At 43.5% G+C, this 13466-nt stretch overlaps 1 protein-coding gene across 2 annotated transcripts in view; it reads left to right on the top strand.

Annotated features, from left to right (window-relative positions):
- Positions 1-348: 348 nt before the first annotated feature.
- The window catches only part of LOC109901080 (NLR family CARD domain-containing protein 3), a 44409-nt gene continuing 31291 nt past the window's right edge, over positions 349-13466 (top strand). For both annotated transcript variants that reach the window (XM_031837640.1, XM_031837639.1), the window contains exon 1: positions 349-747. The gene's annotated coding sequence lies outside the window, so the exon portion shown is untranslated. The remainder of the gene's footprint in view (positions 748-13466) is intronic.

Below are 13466 nucleotides of genomic sequence, written 5' to 3'. Positions count from 1 at the left end.
CATCAATAAGGGATTATAGCTTTCACCTGGATTCACCTGGTCAGTCTATGTCATGGAAAGAGCAGGTTTTCCTAATGTTTTGTACACTCAGTGTATATACCTCACATAATAGAACATATAAGGTACCATACCATACAAGATTGTGCTAACAGTTCACTGTGAAATTGTAAATTTTCTCCACTAGAAGGTGCTCTTTAACAACCTATAGTACACTGGTTCATCACTACACAACAAATCTACTAACCGCTCCCCGTCTCAAGAGGAATGGGTATTATAGTCCAATGAGCTGATGGCAATAATGAATTATATGATTTCTCACACATACGTCTTCTCCAAGTCCTCCATCTTCACAGGGTGTTGTGATGTTGACTGTGATGATGTGATTACTGACAGGGTTGGCAGCTACACCACTGCTGGTGATGAGATCAGGGGTGTAATCTTTAGTCCAAACAGCTGCAACTAAAATGAGAGTTTCTATTGGATAAATTCAGGTGGGTCCCCTTTCCATTTGCTTCTGTTTTTAGAAACGTTTTGCAACAGAATTGGCCAAATGAATAAACCCCAGAGGACTGCTGGTCCAGTTGAGTCTATTCTCGCCTCTCCTCTGTACGACGACAAGATCACATCTTTCAGGTTCTTCACAGTGCGCACCACTGAACAGCTCGAGATTAATAGCAATGAACCATTTGTTCAGATGGAGAAGTCTTGCCAGACTGACGTTCATGCTGCTATATTTTCGCATTGAAGGTATGTTTCTTTTGTTGTTACTGATTTGCTGCACTAACTAAAAGTATAAGTGGGAGATGATAGATAAGTAGCCTAAACATTATATTTTTTAAATGTTCAACGTATTAATTAGTAACTTTGGAAAGAAAAAACATTTAGGTCTATCTTTGTATGTTTGTTGTGTATCCTGATAAGAGAGGCTAGCAGCCATAGTGCGTTCAGCACAGACCGAATGGAAATTTCCCTAATCCCCCTCCCCCTTATTAAATATGGTCAAATGTGTAAATGCTAAATCATTTAAACTGTGCCACATTTAAACAGTGGCATTTAGCCTATCGCTAAGACTCATTCCAAAATAACATTCCTCTCTCTATCCTACTGTATCCTGTCCGAGCATTAGACAAATATTTAAAGTAAGGGATAGATACAGACAGAGACTAGTTTCTAAAAACAGAGCTCTCTCGTGGGAAGAAAGAGTTGTAGGATATAAAGGTTTGTGGTCTATACACCAACTACAGAGTATGCCAATAATTTGATTCATAGAATCATTTAGATGAGAGATTAATAATCTTTTAGAAACAACAGGCTGACAACCTTTTATAGTTCTCTGAGACTGTAGATTGTCATTTGAAACTAATTTGCAATCTATTCAAATGTTGGCCAACTGACAGAGCTCACAGTGCCTGCCGATTGATGTCTGAAAAGACTAAAGACTATGGATGGGATAGTAAAACATTGAACTTTATGGTGTTGTGACTTGGGAAGTCCCTCAACAATGATGAATCATTGAAGGACAATGGGCATGGCTTTATCCCCAAAATTGAAGAAATCAGAAGTCAGACGAAGAAGAGAAAAACTGTGTTTCCAACGGCGCAGTTTATTAAACAAAAACCACTGAGAAACATAACAATAAAAACATGGGTAAAAAATAACCCTACAAACGTGCACAAAACACTTACGAAAGACAATCACCGACAAAGACATGAGGGGAAACAGAGGGTTAAATACACAACATGTAATTGATGGGATTGGAACCAGGTGCGATACAAGACAAAACCAATGGAAATGAAAAAAGGATCAGTGATGGCTTGACGGTAGGTGACTTCGACCGGCAAACGCCGCCCGAACAAGGAGAGGGACCAACTTCGGTGGAAGTCGTGACATTATTTCATGGATATCAATATTTAAAGGTCATTAGGTAAAAATAATATTCAGACTCAGTGGTATTTAAGCTACATTTGAGTGGGACATTAAACAGGAAATGTTTGTGGTTTCCTGTGATTATGTGGTCAGAGGATGTCTGACACATGGAAGAGCGAAAGGCAGGTCATTGGAACAGGCAATGTACTTTTTTTTTAAAAGGTCATGGTCTGATTACTGGTCAGCCCACCACAAATGTGATGTTCCTCTGGTCATAGTGTGGGACAAAAAAGCTGTGTTTTTTTAGGGTGTAAGTGTCTCACATGAATGTCTTAACTGAGAATGAAGACTTTCAAGAGCCACACTACATGACCAAATGTATGTGGTTAGCTGCTCGTCAAACATCTCATTCCAAAATCATGGGCATTAATATGGAGTTGGTCCTCCCTTTGCTGCTATAACAGTCTCCACTCCTCTGGGAAGGCTTTCCATTACATTGCTGCTGGGACTTACTCCCAGCATTAGTGAGGTCGGGCACTGATGTTGGGCGATTAGGCCTGGCTCGCAGTCGGCGCTTCTATTCATCCTAAAGGTGTTTGATGGGGTTGAGGTCAGGGCTCTGTGCTTCCACACCGATCTCGACAAACCATTTCTGTATGGGCCTCACTTTGTGCACGGGGGCATTGTCATGCTGAAACAGGAAAAGTCCTTCCCCAAACTCTTGCCACAAAGTTGGAAGCACAGAATCATCTAGAAAGTCATTGTATGCTGTAGTTTAAGATTTCTCTTCACTGGAACAAAGGGGTCTAGCTCTAACCATGAAACACATCCCCAAACCATTATTCCTCCTCCACCAAACATTACAGTTGGCACTGCATTTGGGAATGTAGCGTTCTCCTGGCATCTGCCAAACTCAGAATCATCCATAGAGCTGACAGATTGTGAAGCATGATTCATCACTCCAGAGAACGCGTTTCCACTGCTCCAATGAGTCCAATGATGGCGAAATGTACATTAATCCAGCCTATGCTTTGCATTGCTGTCACGACTTCTGCCGAAGTCGTTGCCTCTCCTTGTTCGGGCGGTGCTCGGCGTTCGACGTCACCGGTCTTCTAGCCATCATTGATCCTTTTTTCATTTTCCATTGGTTTTGTCTTGTCTTCCCACACACCTGTTTTCAATCCCATTCATTACCTGTTGTGTATTTAACCCTCTGTTTCCCCTCATGTCTTTGTCAGAGATTGTTTTATTGTCAGTGTAGTGTGATTGTTGTATAGGTGCGCGTCGGGTCCTCGTACCCGTGTTTATGTACATTTAGTGTTATGGAGCATACTCCGTGGACTTTATTAAAAGATTAAAAGACTCCAGACAATTGCGCATGGTGATCTTAGGCTTTTGTATGGCTGCTCGGCCATGGAAACCCATTTCATGAAGCTCCCAATGAACAGTTCTTGTGTTGGCGTTGCTTCCAGAGGCAGGAACTCGGAAGTGAGTGTTGCAACCGAGGACAGACAATATTTACATGCTATAGGCCTACTATAGGCTAACATAAACTAGCTAGTCTGACACATCATTGCCAATGAAAGGAAGTTTGGCCAGCTAGCAAGCATTTTAGCCAGGCAGCCTAGAACAACAACAACCTGAAAGCGTTTAGCCTACTGTATGACCTACTGTATGACCTACTGTATGACCGTTTCCAACATGAAAGAGGAGGATGTCATTGGCGTTTCTCTACAAGTAGTGTGAGTCAATATGTTTTTTCAACTTGCATGCCAGCACGCACACTCACAGAAATCAGTACCACTGACAACCACATCATATTTATTTAACCTTTTATTTAACTAGGCAAGTCGTTTTTTTAAATATATATATATATATTTTAGTTGTCACTGTTTTAGACTAAGCATAGTTGATTAGATGATTCTGAAATTGAAATGGTGCTTGAATAGGAGGCAGCACCTATTTTCTTTGTGACTTTTGGTAACTCTGTGATTCTAAATCAACAGTTGTTTAGTAGTCCGAAAATGTCAGAAACATTAACTTGACCATGCTGTAGGTCATGTAACTGTTTGTCATAAGCAATATGTTTTGTGGACTTCACCTGACAGATATTCCTAAGGTGTGGTTAAATGTATTCTATCATTGTGTCTTCTTAATGTCTCAGCCTTATAGGCCTGGCCTATAGAACTGGATTCAGTCTGATGTGGCAACATTTGAAATGTTTTATTTTTTTCTACATTGGATAAAAGTAGAGACTCAGAGCTGGAAAATGGTATATCATGCAATGCAGATGAGGAACAATGTGAAAGTAATTCTGTTTTGAATGTTGATAAACTTGTAACCCCACTTTTGAGAAAATGTACCTTGAATGTTTTGGTACACCTACTGGAGAGCTCTTCTTTGTCGAGACTTATTCAGCATTGTTCACACCCTCTTAAGCCTTAGCCCCACCTGTTGTTAGCATTGTCCTGCTGGAGGGTCATGAGGGAGGAGGATGTCTTCCCTGTAACGCCCAGCGTTGAGATTGCCTGCAATGACAACAAGCTCAGTCCGATGATGCTGTGACACACCGCCCCAGGCAACCTCCAAATCGATCCCGCTCCAGAATAAAGGCCTTGGTGTAACGCTCATTCCTTTGACGATAAACGCGAATCCGATCATCACCCCTGATGAGACAAAACCGCGACTCATCAGTGAAGAGCACTTTTTGCCAGTCCTGGCTGGTCCAGCGATGGTGGGTTTGTGCCCATAGGCGACGTTGTTGGCGGTGATGTCTGGTGAGGACCTGCCTTACAACAGGCCTACAAGCCCTCAGTCCAGCCTCTCTCAACCTATTGCGGACAGTCTGAGCACTGACGGTTGATTTGTGTATTCCTGGTGTAAATCGGCAGTTGTTGTTGCCATCCTGTACCTGTCTCTCAGGTGTGATGTTCGGATGTACCGATCCTGTGCAGGTGTTGTTACAGGTGGTCTGCCACTGCGAGGACGATCAGCTTTTCGTCCTGTCTCACTGTCGCGCTGTCTTTGGCGTCTCGCAGTATGGACATTGCAATTTATTGCTCTGGCCACATCTGCAGTCCTCATACCTCCTTGCAGCATGCCTAAGGCATGTTCACGCAGATAAGCAGAGACCCTGGGCATCTTTCTTTTGGTGTTTTTCAGTCAATAGAAAGTGTCCTAAGTTTTCATAACTGTGATGTTAATTTCCTATCGTCTGTAAGCTGTTAGTGTCTTAACGACTGTTCCACAGGTGCATGGTCATTAATTGTTTATGGTTCATTGAACAAGCATGGGAAACAGTGTTTAAACCCTTTACAATGAAGATTTGTATTTTTACGAATTCTTTAAAAGACAGGGTCCTGAAAAAGGGACGTTCATTTTTTTCTGATTTTATGCATGCATGTATGTATGTATGTACACGGAAGGACGGACGGACGGACAGTTGAAGTTGGAAGTTTACATACATCATTGCCAAATACGTTTAAACTCATTTTTTCACAATTCCTGACATTTAATCTGAGTAAGAATTCCCTGTTTTAGGTCAGTTAGGATCACCACTTAATTTTAAGAATGTGAAATGTCAGAATAATAGTAGGGAGAATGATTTATTTCAGCTTTTATTTCTTTCATCACATTCCCAGTGGGTCAGAAGTTTACATACGCTCAATTAGTATTTGGTAACATTGCCTTTAAATTGTTTAACTTGGGTGAATTGTGGCCCATTCCTCCTGACAGAGCTGGTGTAATTGATTCAGGTTTGTAGGCCTCCTTGTTCGCACGTGCTTTTTCAGTTCTGCCCACAAATTTTCTATGGGATTGAGGTCAGGGCTTTGAGATGGCTTTGTAACTCCAATACCTTGACTTTGTCGTCCTTAAGCCATTTTGCCAGAACTTTGGAAGTATGCTTGGGGTCATTGTCCATTGGGAAGATCCATTTGCGACCAAGCTTAAACTTCTTGACTGATGTCTTGAGATGTTGCATCAATATATCCACATAATTTTCCTTCCTCATGATGTGAAGTACACCAGTCCCTCCTGCAGCAAAGCACCCCCACAACATGATGCTGCAACCCAGTGCTTCACGGTTGGGATGGTGTTCTTCAGCTTGCAAGCATCCTCCTTTTTCCTCCAAACATAACGATGGTCATTATGGCCAAACAGTTCTATTTTTGTTTCATCAGACCAGAGGATATTTCTCCAAAAAGTACGATCCTTGTCGCAATGTGCAGTTGCAAACTGTAGTCTGGCTTTTTTTATTGCGGTGTTGGAGCAGTGGCTTCTTCCTTCCTGAGTGGCCTTTCAGGTTATGTAGATATCGGACTCATTTTACTGTGGATATAGATACCTTTTGTACCTGTTTCATCCAGCATCTTCACAAGGTCCTTTGCTGTTGTTCTGGGATTGATTTGCACTTTTCGCACCAACGTACGTTCATCTCTTGAAGACCGAATGCGTCTCCTTCCTGAGCGGTGTGATGGCTTCATTTATACTTGGTGTTTATACTTGCATATGGTTTGTACAGATGAACGTGGTACATTTTAGGTGTTTGGAAATTGCTCCCAAGGATGAACCAGACTTGTGGAGGTCTACAATTTTGAGACCTGAGGTCTTGGCTGATTTCTTTTGATTTTCCCATGATGTCAAGCAAAGTGGCACTCAGTTTGAAGATAGGCCTTGAAATACATCCACACCTCCAATTGACTCAAATGATGTCAATTAGCCTATCAGAAGCTTCTAAAGCCATGACATAATTTTCTGGAATTTTCCAAGCTGTTTAAGGGCACAGTCAATTTAGTGTGTAAACTTCTGACCCACTGGAATTGTGATACAGTGAATTATAAGTTAAATAATCTGGCTTGTAAACAATTGTTTGAAAAATTACTTGTCTCATGCACAAAGTAGATGTCCTAACCGACTTGCCAAAACTATAGTTTGTTAACAAGATATAAGATATTGTGGAGTGGTTGAAAAATTGTATGTAAACTTCCGACTTCAACTGTGTGTGTGTGTATGTATGTGTGTGTATGTGTGTGTGTGTGTGTGTGTGTATATATATATATATATATATAATCTCCCCAAAAAATATATATATTTTCAAATATTAAATCAAATAAAAGAGAAGTAGTGAAGTGCAAAATACACCTAGCTTCTTGAAACGGGTCACATATCACGGTGTCAAGGTATATGAACAAACAGGTTATAGAGCAAACAATGCAATTATCACAACACATAAGTTGTAATATGTTTTTTTTTTCCTGGCTTGGCTACCCCATGATTTTACCCATGCACCCCTACTGCTGTCCTGTATAGGCTACTTGAACCTGTATGACATTAGGCATCCTTGTGCTCTCTCCCATCTTGGATAGAATGTTGAGCGTAAAACCACTCTATTAAATGCCAAATAATGCAGTCAGTCCACCCTCAAAACACTAACTTACTAGGGAATGTGTCATAGTACACTGCACAATCTAAAGCTATATACCGTATTTAGCTGCTAACTTTAATAAACATTTAACATCAAATTGGGAAAAAAAGTTATCGTTAAGTTTCATCTGGATAACACCTTACACAAATGGGCTGCAATATTCAAGGTAAATTAGATCTAATTAAATACAACTTGGTGTCGTGAAGTCCTCTATTTTTGTGTGCAAATGTTTTCACCACGGCCTGTAGAACCAGTTTGCGAGCCAGACTGTTTTCTATACTGAGCTTTGCCACGCCAGACAGTCTTTCCTGAGAAATTGTGCATTATATGTCCACTGCGCAGCACACAATTTAAACTTAGTCTTGAATTATGCATGCCACGATATACCAGAGATAACGGCTGTTGATATTGCAACCACATAACTCAAACGCCGGTTCACGAGGAAATCACAAACCGCTTTTTTTGTTCAAACTCTCAAGAACTGTGTATCTGCTCATTTATTGGCTGTCCAGTATCTAGACGACCTGTCCCCAGGCTGGCAGTTAATGAGACTGGGGGGCACAATTTAAAGATGTCACAGAATTGCTGTATTTGAAGCACAACACAACTTCTGCTCAGTTTCCCTGTTGTTGCTACGACAATCAAGCGGTAACTGTCACTTCTGTGGAGAGATCATTTTCTAAACTAAAATTCATAAACTACCTACACTCTAAAAGATGCTGGGTTATTGATATATGACCAGTGGGTGGGTTAATTCTCCAGCCATGTCAAAGTTATCCAGCAAGCTATTGAATGAGTATCGTTGCAGCTATAGCAAGTCTAGCAGATGGTGCCGCCTGCTCACAGTGGAATTACTTTGACGGATAAATGGGCAAGTAGTTATGGCTGACCAAAAACTATCAGAATAAGTTAGCTAACACTAATTATCCATTCAGGTTAAATAGACCTAACTATTAAAATCTCAGTCATTGAACATTTTAGATAATGCAAGCTATCTAGCAGACAACACCATGCATGCTAGCTCAAACATTAGCTGGCTAGTTAACTACTTAGCTAACGTTTTCTAACTTAGCTGGCTAGCTAACAATTTATTTTATGTGCTGTGTGTGGTATCAAAAATGTAATTTTTTGTTGTTGTCATTTGGCTGGCTAGCAATGTCAGTGCCTGTAGAAAGCTTGTATTCTGTAAGCCTAACATTAACTCTACTTTGTGGTGCATTGTTTCATGTCAGGTAGTCAAGTTTAGAGGTCGACCGATTTAATTAGGGACGATTTCATGTTTTCATAACAATCAGTGATCTGCATTTTTGGACACCGATTGTGGCAGATTTATTATTTTTTTTATTTTTTTTTTCCTTTTATTTAACTAGGCAAGTCAGTTAAGAACAGCCTAGGAACGGTGGGTTAACTGCCTTGTTCAGGGGCAGAACGACAGATTTTTACCTTGTCAGCTCGGGGATTTGATCTTGCAACCTTTCGGTTACTAGTCCAACGCTCTAACCACCTGCCTTACATTGCACTCCATGAGGAGCCTATGTGGCAGGCTGACTACCTGTTACGCGAGTGCAGCAAGAAGCCAAGGTAAGTTGCTAGCTAGCATTATCTTAACTTATCTTATAAAAAAACAATCAATCTTAACATACTCAATAGTTAACCACACATGGTTGATGATATTACTAGTTTATCTAGCATGTCCTGCTTGTTAATTTCTCATCTAATCACAGCCTACTTCGCCAAACGGGTGATGATTTAACAAGCGCATTCGTGAAAAAGCACTGTCGTTGCACCAATGTGTACCTAACCATATGCATCAATGCCTTTTCTTTAAAATCAATACACAAGTATATATTTTTAAACCTGCATATTTAGTTAATATTGCCTGCTAACATTATTTTTTTTAACTAGGGAAATTGTGCAAGCAGCCAGGGTATATGCATCAGTTTGGGTCGCCTGGCTCGTTGCGAACTGTGAGAAGACCATTTATTCCTAACAAAGACCGTAATTAATATCCGAGAATTGTACATAATTATGACATAACATTGAAGGTTGTACAATGTAACAGCAATATTTTGACTTAGGGAACAGTTCTGTATTTCACTGAAAGAATAAACGTTTTCTAAATTATAATTTCCGGATTTGACCATATTAATGACCTAAGGCTCGTATTTCTGTGTGTTATTATGTTATAATTAAGTCTAGGATTTGATATTGCTGACTGAGCGGTGGTAGGCAGCAGCAGGCTCGTAAGCATTTATTCAAACAGCACTTTCGTGTGTTTGCCAGCAGCTCTTTGCTGTGCTCCAAGCCTTGAGCTGTTTATGACTTCAAGCCTATCAAATCCTGAGATTAGGCTGGTGTAACCGATGTAAAATGGCTAGCTAGTTAGCGGGGTGCTCCCTAATAGCGTTTCAATCGGTGACGTCACTCGCTCTGAGACCTTGAAGTAGTTGTTCCCCTTGCTCTGCAAGGGCCGCAGCTTTGTGGAGCGATGGGTAACGATGCTTGGAGGGTGGCTGTTGTCGATGTGTTCCTGGTTCGATCCCAGGTAGGGGCAAGGAGAGGGAAGGAAGGTATACTGTTACACTGGCAATGCTAAAGTGCCTATAAAAACATCCAATAGTCAAAGGTATATGAAATAGAAATTGTATAGAGAGAAATAGTCCTATAATTCCTATAATAACTACAACCTAAAACTTCTTACCTGAGGATATTGAAGACTCATGTTAAAAGGAACCACCAGCTTTCATATGTTCTCATGTTCTGAGCAAGAAACTTAAACATTAGCTTTTTTACATAACACTTTGTTTTTGTATTATTTAAACCAAATTTCATTATTTATTTGAGGCTACATTTATTTTATTGATGTATTATATTAAGTTAAAATAAGTGTTCATTCAGATTGTTGTAATTGTCATTATTACAAATAAATAAAATTGTCCGATTTTAATCGGTATCTGCTTTTATTGGTCCTCCAATAATCGGTATCGGTATCGACGTTGAAAAATCATAAGCGGTCGACCTCTACGTTAGCTCAAACATTAGGTTTGCCACCCAGTTTGACTAGCTAGACCAGCTAGCTAGCTTTATATTTTACTAAGCTAGGCCTATTCCCTGTCTCTGAGTTCATGTAACATGGTTGTAGCTAGTTGGCAAGCATATAACTCATGCTTTTAGTGACTGTTTTTTTGCCTAATCGTTTATATTAGTTAGCTGGCTAGGTAGTCTCAATCTGGATGCAGACAGTTACTTTAGGTAGCTATAGCTAGCTACATATTAAAATGAAAGGAGTGTCTCAATTGTTCACACATGTTTAGGCTATCCATTTTGACTCTCCACTTAATGGGTAAGCTAACATTGTCTTTGTCTCCCAGATACTAAAGATGACATGGCCCTGAGAGTGCTTCTCCAACCACCAGTGTACTGAGTGCACATATTGAAATGAAAGTAGTGTCTCAAATGTTTATCCATTTTGACTGTCCCCTAAAACCTTGTGATGTATTTGTCCCCCAGATACTAAATATGACATGATCCTAAGAGTGTTCATCCAACTACCAGTGTAACGAGTTGGAAATAATACTGCCCGTCCAAGCATTGGTGAGGCCCAAAAATCATATTGTAGCGTAAGTTTACATGTGTAATATTGAATACTATGTAATACTGTAAACAAGAGGTGGGAAGTTGTCATGCCCTGGTCGAAGTATTTTGTGTTTATCTTTATGTATTTGGTCAGGCCAGGGTGTGGCATGGGGTTTTTGTATTGTGGTGTGTTTTGTCTTGGGGTTTTGGTGTTGGTATTGGGATTGTAGCTTAGTGGGGTATCTAGCTAAGTCTATGGCTGTCTGGAGTGGTTCTCAATCAGAGGCAGGTGTTTATCGTTGTCTCTGATTGGGAACCATATTTAGGCAGCCATATTCTTTGAGTTTGGTGTGGGTGATTGTTCCTATGTGTACTTAGTGTCCTCTGTTAGTTTGCACCAGTATAGGCTGTTTCGGTTTTCTTTACGTTTATTGTTTTGTATTGATTCGTGTTTACTTTGTTTTTATTAAACATGAATCTCAATAGCCACGCCGCATTTTGGTCCGACTCTCCTTCACCACTAGAAAACCGTAACAGAATCACCCACCACCAACGGACCAAGCGGCGTGTCAACAGGCAGGAGCCACAGGAGAGGCAACAGAGGCAGGAGCAGCAGCTGCAGTGGGAGAGGCTGCACAACCTGGAGAAATGGACATGGGAGGACGAACTGGACAGTAAAGGACCCTGGGCTCAGCCTGGAGAATATCGCTGCCCCAAGGAAGAACTGGCGGCAGCGAAATGGGAAAGGCGCTGGTATGAGGAGGCAGCACGGCGACGCGGATGGAAGCCTGAGAGTCAGCCCCAAAAATGTATTGAGGGGGGGGGGGGGGGGCTCACAGGGAGTATGGCTATGCCAGGTAGGAGACCTGCGCAAACTCCCTGTGCTTACCGGGGGGCTAGAGAGACCGGGCAGGCACCGTGTTATGTTTTGGAGCGCACGGTGTCCCCAGTGCGGGTGCACAGCCCGGTGCGGTACATTCCAGCTCCGCGTATCGGCCGGGCTGGAGTGGGCATCGAGCCAAGTGCCATGAAGCCGGCTCTACGCATCTGGTCTCCAGTGCGTCTCCTTGGGCCGGCTTACATGGCACCAGCCTTGCGCACGGTGTCCCCGGTTCGCCTGCATAGCCCAGTGCGGGCTATTCCACCTCGCCGCACTGGCAGGGCGACCAGGACCATTCAACCGGGTAAGGTTGGGCAGGCTCGGTGCTTAAGAGCTCCAGTGCGCCTGCACGGCCCGGTCTATCCGTCACCACCTCCACGCACCAGCCCTCCGGTGGCAGCCCCCCGCACCAGGCTGTCTCTCCGGCCCATCCTTACGGGGCTCCCTCCTCTCCAGCGCTGCCAGAGCCTTTCTCCTCTACAGCGCTGCTGGAGTCTCCCGCCTGTTCAGCGCAGCCAGAGCCTTTCTCCTCTCCTGCGCTGCCGGAGTCTCCCGCCTGTTCAGCGCAGCCAGAGCTGTCAGTCTGCATGGAGCAGCCAGAGCTGTCAGTCTGCATGGAGCAGCCAGAGCTGTCAGTCTGCATGGAGCAGCCAGAGCTGTCAGTCTGTATGGAGCAGCCAGAGCTGTCAGTCTGCATGAAGCAGCCCGAGCTGCCAGTCTGCAAGGAGCTGCCAGTCTGTAAGGAGCTGCCAGTCTGTAAGGAGCTGCCAGTCTGTAAGGAGCTGCCAGTCTGTAAGGAGCTGCCAGTCTGCAAGGAGCTGCCAGTCTGCACGGAGCCGCCAGAGCTGCCAGTCTGTAAGAAGCCGCCAGAGCTGTCAGACTACATGGAGCAGCCAGAGCCGCCAGTCAGCGTGGAGCAGCCAGAGCCGCCAGTCAGCATGGAGCAGCCAGATCTTTCAGTCTGCCAGGATCCGCCAGTCAGCCAGACTCTTCCAGATCCGCCAGTCAGCCAGACTCTTCCAGATCCCCCAGACTCTTCCAGATCCGCCAGTCAGCCAGACTCTTCCAGATCCGCCAGTCAGCCAGACTCTTCCAGATCCGCCAGACTCTTCCAGATCCGCCAGACTCTTCCAGATCCGCCAGACTCTTCCAGATCCGCCAGACTCTTCCAGATCCGCCAGACTCTTCCAGATCCGCCAGTCAGCCAGACTCTTCCAGATCCGCCAGTCAGCCAGACTCTTCCAGATCCGCCAGTCAACCAGACTCTTCCAGATCCGCCAGTCAACCAGACTCTTCCAGATCTGCCAGTCGGCCAGGGTCGGCCAGGATCCGCCAGATCCGCCAGTCAGCCAGGATCTGCCAGTCAGCCAGGATCTGCCAGTCAGCCAGGATCTGCTGAAACCACCAGCCAGCCAGGATCTGGTAGATCTATCTACCTGCCTGAGCTTCCTCTCACTCTTGAGCTTCCTCTCACTCTTGAGCTTCCTCTCACTCTTGAGCTTCCTCTCACTCTTGAGCTTCCTCTCACTCTTGAGCTTCCTCTCACTCTTGAGCTTCCTCTCACTCTTGAGCTTCCTCTCACTCTTGAGCTTCCTCTCACTCCCGAGCTTTCTCTCACTCCCGAGCTTTCTCTCACTCCCGAGCTTTCTCTCACTCCCGAGCTTCCCCTCAGTCCCGATCTGCTCCTCAGTCCAGTGGGGTTCTGGGTGAGGACTACTA

The sequence above is a fragment of the Oncorhynchus kisutch genome, linkage group LG12, assembly GCF_002021735.2.
Source record: "Oncorhynchus kisutch isolate 150728-3 linkage group LG12, Okis_V2, whole genome shotgun sequence".
NCBI lineage: Eukaryota > Metazoa > Chordata > Actinopteri > Salmoniformes > Salmonidae > Oncorhynchus > Oncorhynchus kisutch.
Note: the sequence above shows the minus strand (reverse complement) of the source record. Positions and strands in the feature narration are given on the sequence as shown.